Genomic DNA, 13,003 nt, shown 5'->3' on the forward strand with positions numbered 1-13,003 from the left:
CCTTTTCTCAGCCCAGAAACCAATCAGAATACAAGAGCAAATAAAATATCGAAAGAGAAAAACATAGGGTTTTTTTTTTTCCTTTTTCTTCTGGGGTAAAACCCCAGTCTCCAGGTCCATTGAGTCTACATTTACAAAGCCAACCAGGGAGAGCCAGTCCCCATGTGCATAGCTAGGGTGGTACATCAAGCTAGTGACCACCTTGGTCTCTGCACAGCCCAGCCCTGCCTGAGTCAGAGAGAGAGAATTTGAGGATGGAGCAGGTAACAGGACAGGTAACAGGTGTAAATTCTCCTCTTTGCTGTGATCAGGAAAAGTCCTTGAACTTTAATCACTAAAGCTTTTCTTTCTTTTTTATTATTTTTTCCTTACCCCTAAACCTTCTGATCAGACCAGGCTCATGAAATATTTTATGATCAATAAATATGCATTTTTTTTTCTCAATAAGAACCTCTTTTACTTGATAGTCCCTGTTGAAAGGAGGAGAAAGACTCCTCCAATGAGTAATCCTATGTATCCATTTTCGTCTCCAATGTCCTGGATTTTGTAGCCTATTACGTTTCACTGTATTCACACTGTCCTTTCCTGAAGTGTTAATACTATCTTTGAAGACCGTATTAAATCACCCTTCCATTAAAATAAAGACATGGCCCTGGAGTCTTTATTTCTCGCAACTCATCTCCGATTGAAACTATTGTCTGAAAGCCCTGGCTGCATTTCACAGGCCATGGTTGTTGCCTTGTGTATCGGTGCGTTTCACAAATCTTTACAGGCGGCTGGAATCAGCGTCTCTGGAGGTTCAGGAACTCCAGATGCTGCTCTTTTCCTGCAATGCTACAGCAATAACTTGCCCTCAGAGTTGCTTCCATCTTAGTGATGTCAGGCAAGCCGATAGTCCATTTAAGAAGAAACAAAAAAGTAGACGTGAGCGCCCATTGCCAGAAAGCGCAGGATTGAATGAACAGAAGTAGGTGTGGTCCCTCTAGTAAGGAAGTGATGGGGTGGAAAGCAGCATAGTCCTGGGTTAGTTGGTGGCCTCTTTCCCATCAGTTTGAACTTTCTACAGATGCAAGTGACATAAATCCCAAGTCGACCCAGTTTAACTGAAAAAAAAACATCTGAAGGATTTTGCTGACTCGTGACTAAAATAATGGGGAGTGAGCTAGCTGGCTCCAGGCTTGCCTAGAACCTGGGGCTTAAATGACAGTATCCCGCTTGGTTTTCCACCATCTCCACATTCCACCTTTTGCTGGGTTGGGCTCATCCGTGGGGCTGTATGATGTGGCCCCATTGATTCAGGCTACCCTCTCCATTTTAGTATTATAAGCAGAAAATAAATCATCTCTCTCTAATGGCTCCAGAACAAATACCTGAACTCACTCTGCTTAGACCAATCTGGGCTCACTTAGGGAGAATTTCCATGCCTGGGGCAACCATCTGTTTAACTCTATCTGGGTTCCATGATCCAATACCTGAATCCGGGTGTATAAACCTTTTGAAACACGTGGACAAAGAATAGGAAAGAAGTGTTCCCCAAATGGAATTGGGTGCTTGGACCACAAAGAAGTGAGGTGTGGGTGAGTGCCTGGTAACTAAGACCCAAGAAATGTCCATTAGAGCATCTGAGTGCAGAGCTACTGGCAATGAGCAGGTGTGTTATCTTCAGATAATAGTGTGTGTAGAAGGTAATTCATGACTGACTGTACGTAAATAATAGAAGAGCACAGTGATTTCTTAAAATAGAGCATCAGTAAAGATACTGATGATGATTGGTGTCATAAAATAATCGTATGAAGACAGATGTTAATTTCTCTCACACATAAAAGTCCAGGGGAAAGCAGCCCAGGGGTTTGGTCACTTATGTGACTGAAGGTTTATCACCGCACCATTCCTGAGTCATCTTTCCTTATCAAGATTCAGTATAGTGACTAGAGCTTCTGCAATCACAGGGACGGTCCAGGCCAATAAGAAAAGGAAGCACCAAATGAGCAAGCACTGCACCCTCTTAGGGAAGGTGCTGCAGACATTTCCATTTCCATTCTGTGACTAAAACTGAACCACATGGTCACACTTGACTCCAAAGGAGCCTGGGACATTCGATCTTTATTGTGGATGGTCAAATGCCCAACTCTACTTGGAGTTATTGCAATGGGAGAATGGCTGTGGAGAAAACTTATGGTCTCTGCAGTACCCTATTATAACCTATTCCAGCAGCAATGCTTTGCCTGCCCATATGCTCTCTTGAATGGGAGAAGGTAAAATAAATGAGTAAATATGGTGAGATACTGTTCATGCCATCATCATGCAATTTGTGTTTCAGAGACAGTGAATTAAACAGCTGATAACTCTGATGTTGTATAGAAAATAAACGTGTCTTGTCTTTGTTCAGCTTCCTGGGATGGACCTTCTAAATCCTTGGAATTTCCCCAGTGATAGGAGTATTATTATCCTTTGTGGCCCCTCCTGAGTTTATGCTAATGAGGTGACTCCATGGTAGGACCCTAGATAGTCTCAGGAAGAGAGCTGGCCTTGAGAGAAAGATAAAACATGATCGGGGGTTGGAACTTTGAGCCACGTGCTATCAGCTGGACCTCTAAGGAGGTGAGGGGGGCAGCAGATTGAGTTCAAACATGGGGCAAGTGATTCAATCAATCGCAGTGATGCAATGAAACCCCAATAGAACCTCTGGACAGCTTGAGTAGCCTCCTGGTTGGTGAACATATAGATGTACCAGGATGGTGGAGTGTCCTGAATCCAAGGGGAAAGGACATAGAAGGTCTGTGTTTGGGACCCTCCTAGACCGTCTCCCTATGTGTCTCTTAATTTGGCTGGTCTTGGCTTGTATCCATTAAATAAAACTGTAATTGTAATATCGTGCTTTCCTGAGTCTTCTGAGTTGTCCTAGAGAGGAAGTCATGAGAAAACAGCTAATTTGTAGCCGGTTGGTCGAAGTACAAGTGGTCTGGGGACCCCTGAACTTGTGATTGGTGTCTTAAGTGAGGGTGGCCTTTTGGAGACTTTGCCCTTAATCCATAGAGTCTAGGTTAACTTTGGGTGGTTACCATCAGAGTGGGATTTCAGTAACTCAGGCCCTCATTTCTCTCGGGGATGTACCTAGGAGGGGGACCTCTGGGTCATCAGACAGGTGTTGGTTTAGATTTAGTAGATGGCATTACTACACGTTGTTAGACACTCAGAGTCATTTTATTTCAATTTAACATGTACTATCCTCCACCTAAGTGTGTATTCACCAAAAGCATCTTCCCAACGTCAAACTGAAGAAACCATTCTACTACTTGATCCGATCTTGTATACTTGTCTATTATTCTTTACTTATCAGCTTCAGAAACTCCCTTGGGTACTGCCTGCCCTGGGAAGGTCAAGGCAAAGAAAAACCACATCCTTCACTGCTTTCTTTTATCAGAAATCCTGTTTAGAATGTTTGATTAACTGAGGTTCTCCCCACTGCTCTACTTTGAACTCTTCTCATATTTTGGCATCCCCAAACATCCACTGTACTTCAATTACTTTGCTACAGAGAAGGAAATCCCTTGAAGGAAAAGAAAAATAAGAAAGGAAAAGAAAACCTGTGAACTCCCGTGCTGGGCTTTAGTCCCAGCTCAGGAAATCTCAATCAACCACATCATTCCATTTCTCCAGGTCCACTGTTTCTATTGCTCTTGAACCCCCCTGGGAAGGTCACAGTTGCAGAAAGTGCAATCACATGCATGGCAGCCCCCACACCCACCTGCACTGCTAGCCCATCCTCTGGGACAGAGCAAAGCGAACTTCTGCAGCTTTGTGCCAGTGGCTGAACCACGGCCCTCAGTTGGTTCTTTTTTTTTTTTTCAATTTTATTTTATTAATTTTTTTATACAGCACGTTCTTAATAGTTATCCATTTTATACACATCAGTGTATACATGTCAATCCCAATCTCCCAATTCATCCCACCACCACTCCCACCCCTTTCCCTCTTGGTATCCATACATTTGTTCTTTACATCTGCCTAGGACACTGAATCTTGTACTGAGCCAAGTGTCTGCACATTACATCACCAGCCCCAGGCAGACTGCAGCTGAATTACAGACACAGGTTCATGGTGTTTCTCAGAAAATGGAAATGACGCAGAGGGTTTCTGAAGATGGTGATGGGAACTGTGGTGATCATTGGCCATTGGTTTTCTGGGCACTGTACCATAGAGAAAGATAATGAAAGAAGAAGAAGAAGGAGGAGGAGGGGGAGGAGGAGGGGGAGGGGAAGGGGGAGGGGGAGAGGTGGGGGAAGGGAGGAGGAGAAGAAGAAGAAGGGGAAGAAAGAGGAGGACACAGGGACTTGGGGTAGTTTTGTCTTTTGCTTTTCTTAAATATGAGGCAATATATATTAAATCATGAGACAACCCTGAAAATGCAATAAAACACCCACAGAATCCTCAGTTTTAAAGGAGATTGAGTCAAATGTGAGCTACTGGAAGAAGAAAGGCAGAGGCTGATGGTATTTTTCTAGAGGAAGCTTCTGTGTCTTGTCCTTCCACTGGTGGTGACCCTGAGGGATTGCAAGGCCACAGAAGGAGCTCCTTAGACAGGCATCAAGTGCCTCGGCTGTACAGGGAGCAAGAGAGCAAGGCCAGAGATGAGATCAGAGGCAGGAACAGGAGAAGTCTCTCAAGGCAGCGTGGAGGGCAGCACCTCTTCTGGAAAGGGACTGACCTGGGGAAATAGGAATTCCGCAGCCTGCAGGTGAGGGTGGGTCAGCTTGCCTGGGAGAGCATCTCTCCAGGTGGCTGTTCACCTTGCTTCCAAAGACAAACGCCAGCCACTGCAGCTTTCTTTACCAATGGATTCAAACTGCCCCTGGGATGGAGCCATGATAAACTCTGTCGACGGTCCCTGCTTAGAACCCAGGAAGACAGGATCGGGGCTTGGCGTTGACTGGTGTCAGAACGAAAGGCTCTGTCTGAAGAAGGCAATTCAGTGCAGCGGAGATGAGCACAAGTCAGACAGGCCTGAGTGGAGCACCGGTGCTGCCCTCTCTGAGCTACTCCATGTCACGGAGCAATCTTCTTCACTGCTTTGTGTCCCAGTGTCCTCATCTGTAACTTGGGTAGGGTTAGTACCTAACTCCCAAGATTGGTGTGACAGTTACATTGGAAGGCAAGTGTAAAGTGCTTGGTATAATGCCTGGAATACAGGAAATGCTCCAAAAGACGCCCATTTGGTGGATAGACATGGCTTAATTTGACTGAGAGATGTTGGAAGCCAGAAACTTCCCCGACAGAAAGAATGCTCAGGGTGGCTCCTACATGCTTTTCTGGAAGTCAAGGAAGGCCCTGGGGTCATGAACCATCTCTTTGGATACACTGGCAACCCAGGAACTTGAACTGGAGTTAGAAGTGAAGGGACACAGTCTGGATGCCATTAAGAATCTAAGAGGGAGGGAGACAGGGAGGGAGGGGGAGGGGGAGGGGAAGAGGGAGGGAAGGAGGGAGGGAGGGAAGGAGAGAGGGAGGGAAGGAGGGAGGGAGGGAAGGGCCATGTGATGCTCGCTGGCCCTTTGGGGAGGGGCTACATACAAGCTGTGCTTCCTGCCCTGGGCTCCAACTGGAAAAGCCACTGATGGCTTAATGGACTCTGCTATTCACCCCAGTGACATTGTCCCCCCCGGTAATAAAGACACCGATTTACCTAGCTCTGCATGTTTAGGTTTCTCTTCCTTTAGCTCTTTTATTCTAAAATCTCTTTTCCCTAATGTGCAGAGTTGGTCCCTTTGTTCTCAGGTAAGTCTCCCCTCTTGTTGGGCCTGCTGGCTTCCGATCAAGGCTGGCCTCTTTCATGGATGACTCAAGGACATTGTAAAAAAAATTGTAAAGATAATTTGTAGATTCACACGGAATTGTAAGAAATAATACACAAAGACCCCATATGCACTTTCACCCAGTTTTCCCCAGCGTAATATTTTGCATCACATTGGTCAATATCACAACCAACAATTATGATTGATACCATCCAGCTACTTTAGTCAGACGTCACCAGTTTTACTTTCACTGATCTGTGTATGTGCATGTGTGTGCAGTTCTTTGCAGTTGTGTCCCATGTGTTGCTTTACTGTACCTTCTACCAATATTGTACTTTCTTTGAAATGAGTGAAAACTTTCGTTCCAAAAAAGAGAACGATTGAAATCCAAGGATGAGCGCCGATGTCCTCATCCCTCAAGGAAATCTGCAGCTACAAGGACCTCGTCCTATGGTTTCAGCTACCACGATCCCATATAACTTCTCTACAAAAAGCCTGGCACACAAGGCCAAGGCCGTCCCAAGGCCCTTCATGGTTCTGACAGTCCCCACTGAGGTGCTCCGTGGCCGCTTCCCTGAGGACTATGGCAAACCGCACAGAATGTTCCCAGCACTCCCCTAGGAGCCAGACCTGCCCCTGGCAATCTGGGGAGTCGATCCGGGAGAAGGTCAAGGGAGAGGAGAGGCCCGATCAAGCAGGAGATTGCCCGTGTGTTCTGCACAATGCTCCCTGGTTCTTTCACATTTTATTTATTTTAATCATGGACAGCTTTGGTGAAGTACAGAAGACTGTGTATATTTAAAGATTAAATTTAAAGTGTACAGTCTGATGAATGTTTACATATAAATGTCATATCTATATGATACCTATAGCTAGCTAGCTAGTTATCTATTTATCCATCTACTCTATCTATCCAGCCATCTTTCTATATATCTATATCCATCCATCTTTATCTATGTATGTATGCATGTATCTATCTAAGCATTATCTATATATCTACCTATCTATCTACCTATCATCTACTCTATCTATCCATCATCCATGTATATATATATCTATATCTATATCCATCCATATTTATGTATCTATCTATCCATCTACTCTATCCATACATCCATCTATCTATATATCTATATCCATACTTATGTCTGTCTGTCTGTATGTATGTATGTGTGTATGTATGTATGTATCTATCTATCTCCCCAATACCAAAGGATTGTTTTGCCCTAATAGGTTATGTCATCAGATTGAATACAAATATATACTTTCATCTAAGTCACTTCCAGTTGAGACCACTCTTACAGTGAATTAAAGTGGGTGTGTCCTTTAGATATAATAGTCTTCAATGCCAACAATAAATGATATAGTGCATCAAGCCATTTTCCCCAATGAAAGAAAAATCTCCCAGTAAGAGTGAGCATGTAGTGATGGATAAGCCTCTTCAGAAGCTGATCTCATGCAGCTGAGCTGTGGACCACGGGAGGTGGTTTTGTTAGCTCAGGGGAACGATCAGATGGAAGAAACTCCTCATCCATCTGGCCTCGTGGAAGAACTAGGCAGGATATCGAAGATTTGCAGGGATGAAGGAGTTGAATTTCTGATCAAATAAAAATGAAGTATGTCCCCCCTTTTAACGATAATGACCAGAATTAAGTGAGCGGTGTTGTCTGATGAGGGAGTGATCTTTCAGCATCCCCTAAAAGGAGTGATCTTTCAGCATCCCCCAAAAGGAGCGATCTTTCAGCATCCCCTAAAAGGAGCGATCTTTCAGCATCCCCTAAAAGGAGCGATCTTTCAGCATCCCCTAAAAGGAGCGATCTTTCAGCATCCCCTAAAAGGAGTGATCTTTCAGCATCCCCTAAAAGGAGTGATCTTTCAGCCTCCCCTAAAAGGAGTGATCTTTCAGCCTCCCCTAAAAGGAGTGATCTTTCAGCATCCCCTAAAAGGAGTGACCAGGCTTGAATGAGACACAGCATCACACAGTCCCCATCAGAGGGCAACCGGCTTCTTTCCAGGTCCCTCTCATGAAAGATACAGCTTAATCAGAGCAGGGGATCCCCATCCCCTTCCTAGACAGAGTAAGACAGCTGAGACGTGTCCAAAGGACCCGCTAATATATTTTAACATAATGACTCACCAGCTTTTGTTTTGGGTCTGTGCTTAAATAAATAAACCTGAACATCTGTTCCTGGAGTTTGACAAAAATCACTAAGTCCAGAGCTGACTCATCTAGGATGGATTCCCTGACTGGGGACAGTTTTAGTCATTACTGCTCTAAAGACCAGCTTTTTTTTTTTTTAAAAAAAAGTAAAGAATAACAGGCACAAATACACACCATATATCATTTTTTCTTTCTTTTCCTTTAAAACTGTGAGTTTGAGTCCCCTGCATTTAAATTTTTACATCCAATTTGTAGATTTCTTAAAAAAGTATTTCAAATGCTATTTAAATAACATCCTTATATTTCTCTGAACCCCTTCTATACTTGCAGTGTTGTAAACAATGGGTGGGCAATAAAAGAAAGTTTACCCAGCCAAGCTACAAGTTCTCCAAGGAAGCATAGCTGTTTCTGTAAATGCTTCAACATTTTATTTTCATTAATTACAGAGAAAAAAACCCAAAACAACACCTCCCCAAACAAAACCAAAATAAAGACACACACACACACACACACACACAATGTAGAACTATTTACCTGCTCCTTGCTTATCCTATTTTCTCCCTGTAAGACTTTCACTTCTGCAGATTTCAGTATGGCTCAATACCTTACATTTGGAAAAATTCCATTGCACATAAACACAAGAGAGCATCAAATTACTTAATGTCTGCCTGCTTGTAGAAGATATCTGTGCTTTGTTTATTTGGTTTGGTTTTGTGTTCCTTGTTTTCCTCTCTTCCCATAGCCAAGCCTCCTTTTCGCATTAGCACCTGATTTCTTTTGGGGATGTACCTTCCCCATCCACTGCATCTCCCTGGATCTGGTTCAGAGTGGGGGGGCTGACCTCAACCTCAGGATGCAGGAGGTCACCTGACCCAAACCTGGCCAATCAGTGCATCACACCCCATAGAGACTATATAAATGGGTCTATTGAGAGGAAGTTGTTCTTAATTCACTCAAGTTTCTCATCCGATAGGTGAAATAGTTTGGAATTGCATGGGCCTATCTTGTTTTCACTTGGGAAGGGTCTACCTGAGAATTCCAGCATAAAACAGAGCCAAAAAGATGGGAGTCCCATTACCTGAAAACAATTTTTGAGAGCTTGGTTCTCTCCTGCACTTTTCAGCAACAGCAAGCAATGCATTTTCATTTTTATTTATTTAATTTTGATTTTTGCTTACTCATGGTTGAGTTAGGTCTTGGTCACTTGCATAGAAGAGTCCTGACAAATACACGCAGGGCAGACCCTGTGCCTTGATTGCCCTCAATAAGCTCTCTCCTGCTTCTGTAGCTTGAAAGCACTGCTTCCTACTTCCAAGATCCCCAAGATGCTTTTTCCTTTTTTCAGTCTGGAAACGTTGCAGCAGGGGTTCAAGTAAATGCCACCTCTTCTCCTATTCTCCCATGATGGGCTGACAGGCCCTCTTGATGGCTCGTAAGCCTTTGATCTATGATGGGCTGACATGATGGGCTGACAGGCCCTCTTGATGGCTCGTAAGCCTTTGATCTATCCCAGTGGACCATGAGTGACAGAAGATAGAGAGGGTGTCTGTGTCCCCTTAATTTCTGCAGCCTCCAGCACAGGGCTGGCCACGAAATAACTCAGTAACATGCTGACTCTTCACAATAGCCAAGACATGGAAACAACCTAAATGTCCATCGACAGATGAATGAATAGAGATGATGTGATATATAAATACACACACACACACACACACACACACACACACACACACACACACACAATGGAATACTACTCAGCCATCAAAAAGAATGAAATAATGCCATTTGCATCGACATGGATGGACCTAGAGATTTTCATACTAAGTAAAGTAAGTCAGACAGAGAAAGACAAATACCATATGATATCACTTACATGTGGAATCTAAAATATGACACAAATGAACTTATCTATGAAAACAGAAACGGACTCAGGGACATAGAGAACAGACTTGCAGTTGCCAAGGGGGAGGGGAGGTAGGGGAGGGAAGGACTGGGAGTTTGGGGTTAGCAGATGCAAACTATTGTACATAAAGTGGATAAACAACAACGTCCTACTGTAGAGCACAGGAAACTATATTCAAAATCTTGTGATAAACCATAATGGAAAGAATATGAAAAAGAATGTATATATATGTATAATGGAATCACTTGGCTGTACAGCAGAGATTGACACAACATTGTAAACCAACTCTACTCCAATAAAAAAAATAAATAACATGCTGAGAGCGAGAGGAGCTACCATGTAACGTTCTTTATGGTTTGATCTCTGCCAGGTGCCCGGCTGTCTGAGAAACCTCTCCTACGTTTCCCAGGATTTCCGAGTGCCTTTCTCTTTCTCTTTCAGCTCTCCATTACGAGGGGAGCACAGCCAGCCACTCCGTGTCCATTCAGTCTGCTGTTTTGAGGGATTCGAGACATTTATCTCCCACAGTTCTGGGGGCTGGAAGTCAGAGATCAGGGTGCCAAGCACTGCCCTAAAAGCATTACTTTAAACAATTCTTTTAATAGTTCAACAAATAGGCACTAGTAGAATCATTGTCTTACAGGAAGGAATCAGAAACCCTGAGAGGTAAATTTGTCAAGATTACACTCGACAAATTATATGATTATATATAATATATAGAACAGATACATATTAATATATATAGGACACATATATCCTAATATTTATATAATATATATCCTTATGCATATAATTATATTATATATCCTAATGAATAAATAATAATATATTATATAATATGCTACATAATATATTGTTCCTAACACATATATTATTATTAGCTAATATGTTAGGAGCAAATGCTGGCTTTGAACCCAAGCAGTCTTGTTCCAGAGTCCCTGTTCTTAACCACTACTTTTATATTGACCATCTTAAACAGGATCTGCTCTTAAAAAATCTCCCTATATAAATATAATGTGATTATTAGGTATAAGAATGAATTACGAGGGGGTGGGATGATTAGAAATATCCCAGGACACTGGTTCTTACCTTTGGGTACACATTGAAATCACCTGGGAGAACGACTAACCTCTCAATTCTGTGCAGGAATAGCTGATGTTTCTGTTTTTCAGCCCAAGGGGTGCCGCCCTGCAGTGATGGCTTAACCACATTCTACAACTAGTTTTACCTGCACACTTTGAATTTGTGCAATTATAAAAAAGACTGCTTTTTGTGTAAGCATCATTTCACAGTATATGCATACATTGAGACTCACTGATATTTATAAATCCCACAACTGGTATTTGCAAAAGTCACATTTTCACCTATTGTCATAAAAATAAACAATAATTTGGGAGAGCATCTTCGAAAGTTCCCTCTTCCTCATGATATTTCAAAGCAAACAGGAGTCGTGCGGGATATTGCTGGGTGGTTTGATTTCAGTTTTGAAAACAAGATCATCTGTCTTATCAATTTTTCCAGGGGTGCCTGTCAATCAGGATGGACTTCTCTTCCCTCTAAGGCTACCATGGGACCCCTCCAGGAGGGAGTTCAGCAATGTTTTAGACCCCCCATAACCACTCCCCAATCCCCAAGCAAAGCCCATTAAGAGTCAGGATAAGAGGAAAACACACAGAGGGCATCCCAGCCAGTTCCAGCCTTCAGGGAACCCAATTTCTGCTGAAGAAGATAAGATTCATTCCCCAGAACAAAACAGAGAATAATTTGAGATTATAAATTAGAGGTAGCAACATGGTGCTATGAGGTCTGGTTTTGTGTCATGTTGTTGGGCCATGTCTTACTTCCAAAAAAGAAAACTTGATAACATTTGAAACATCAGAATATTCTCTGCAAAAATCCAGATCCCTGGCTTCTCTTGAAAAATCAGAAGTCTCATCAATACCCACCCTGCATTTCCACATGGCGACATTTAGTTGAGTTGAACAAAGGCCCCCAAATATTTTCACTTCCTAAACCCCAGAACCTGTGAATATGCCAGGTTCACAGACTTATGAAATGGAGTGTTACCCTTCTCTTTGTTGTAACCGATGAGGGCAGATGGGAATAATCATAATATTATCACTTTCCATTGCACCATCAACCTATTATCCAATTTGGCATCTCATTTCAGGAGGGCCCCTCGAACAAATTAGTGGTGAATTATTTATATGAACAGCTGTTGCCAAGTATATTCCAGCTGTTGCTTCATGAAGAGCATTATGTGTTAGTAAAATTTTGCCCAAGGCCCATGTAAGAAACTAAAGTCAACACCAAGTGTAAGGAATTTCTTATCTCATGTTCAAAGTTAAAGACATAGTCACACACTGAGACCCTCCATATGCAAAGCTAAAATATCAATCCTCCTGTCCAATTTTAGCTTTACAGTTGCAAGCTAGGGCTCTTATTTGCTATCATATTCTGTGCAAGATCTGGTCTTATGAGGAAACCCAAGTGCAAATTCTCCCACCATCAAACACAGACACTCTGAGGGTCAGTCGTAGGTTAGAACTCACCACATCATGCAGTAGAACTCACAGGATGGGGCTCCTCCAGTACTTTGACATTCCCTTCATTTGCAAAATATCACTTATGAACATGCACACTTTCATGTTAACCAGAGCAAAACTTTACTGGGAAGTCAAAATATTGACAGCTTCAAAAGAAATGAGTTGAGATATTTGCAACTTTCTATCCAATGACTTCCCACATCAAAACTCATCCATTCATTGTATCATCTCAATATCCCTTTTCCACTCCCAAGATGGCAGGTTGGTAACAGGGCAATTTATTTGGAAAAGGCTATTCAGTAATTGTTAGCAGATTGATTGAATTCAGGAGACAGAGTTCCATTTTAATGGGAAATTTGGGGAATGTAAGGGGGGCTGTGCTGGTGAGAATTTTAGCGACAGTCACAAAAATGGTAATGAGAAGTATGATCGTCTAGATGGTGTTTGGGAGGACTCAAGTGTCCATCGATGGATGATGAGTGGATAAGCAAAGTGTGGTCTATCCATACAGTGGAATGATATTCAGCCTTAAAATGGGAGGAAATTCTGACACAGGCTACAACACAGATGAACCTTGAGGACATTATGTGAAATTAACTCG

At 42.7% G+C, this 13,003-nt stretch overlaps 2 long non-coding RNA genes across 3 annotated transcripts in view; one reads left to right on the forward strand and one right to left on the reverse strand.

The window, feature by feature from the left end:
• Positions 1 to 13,003, forward strand: part of LOC309640109 — a 394,077-nt gene that overhangs the window by 355,490 nt on the left and 25,584 nt on the right. The gene's annotated exons all lie outside the window — the stretch shown is intronic.
• Positions 1 to 13,003, reverse strand: part of LOC309640106 — a 226,109-nt gene that overhangs the window by 114,756 nt on the left and 98,350 nt on the right. The gene's annotated exons all lie outside the window — the stretch shown is intronic.

Source organism: Balaenoptera physalus (genome assembly GCF_965194825.1).
Source record: "Balaenoptera physalus genome assembly, chromosome: 12".
Lineage (NCBI taxonomy): Eukaryota > Metazoa > Chordata > Mammalia > Artiodactyla > Balaenopteridae > Balaenoptera > Balaenoptera physalus.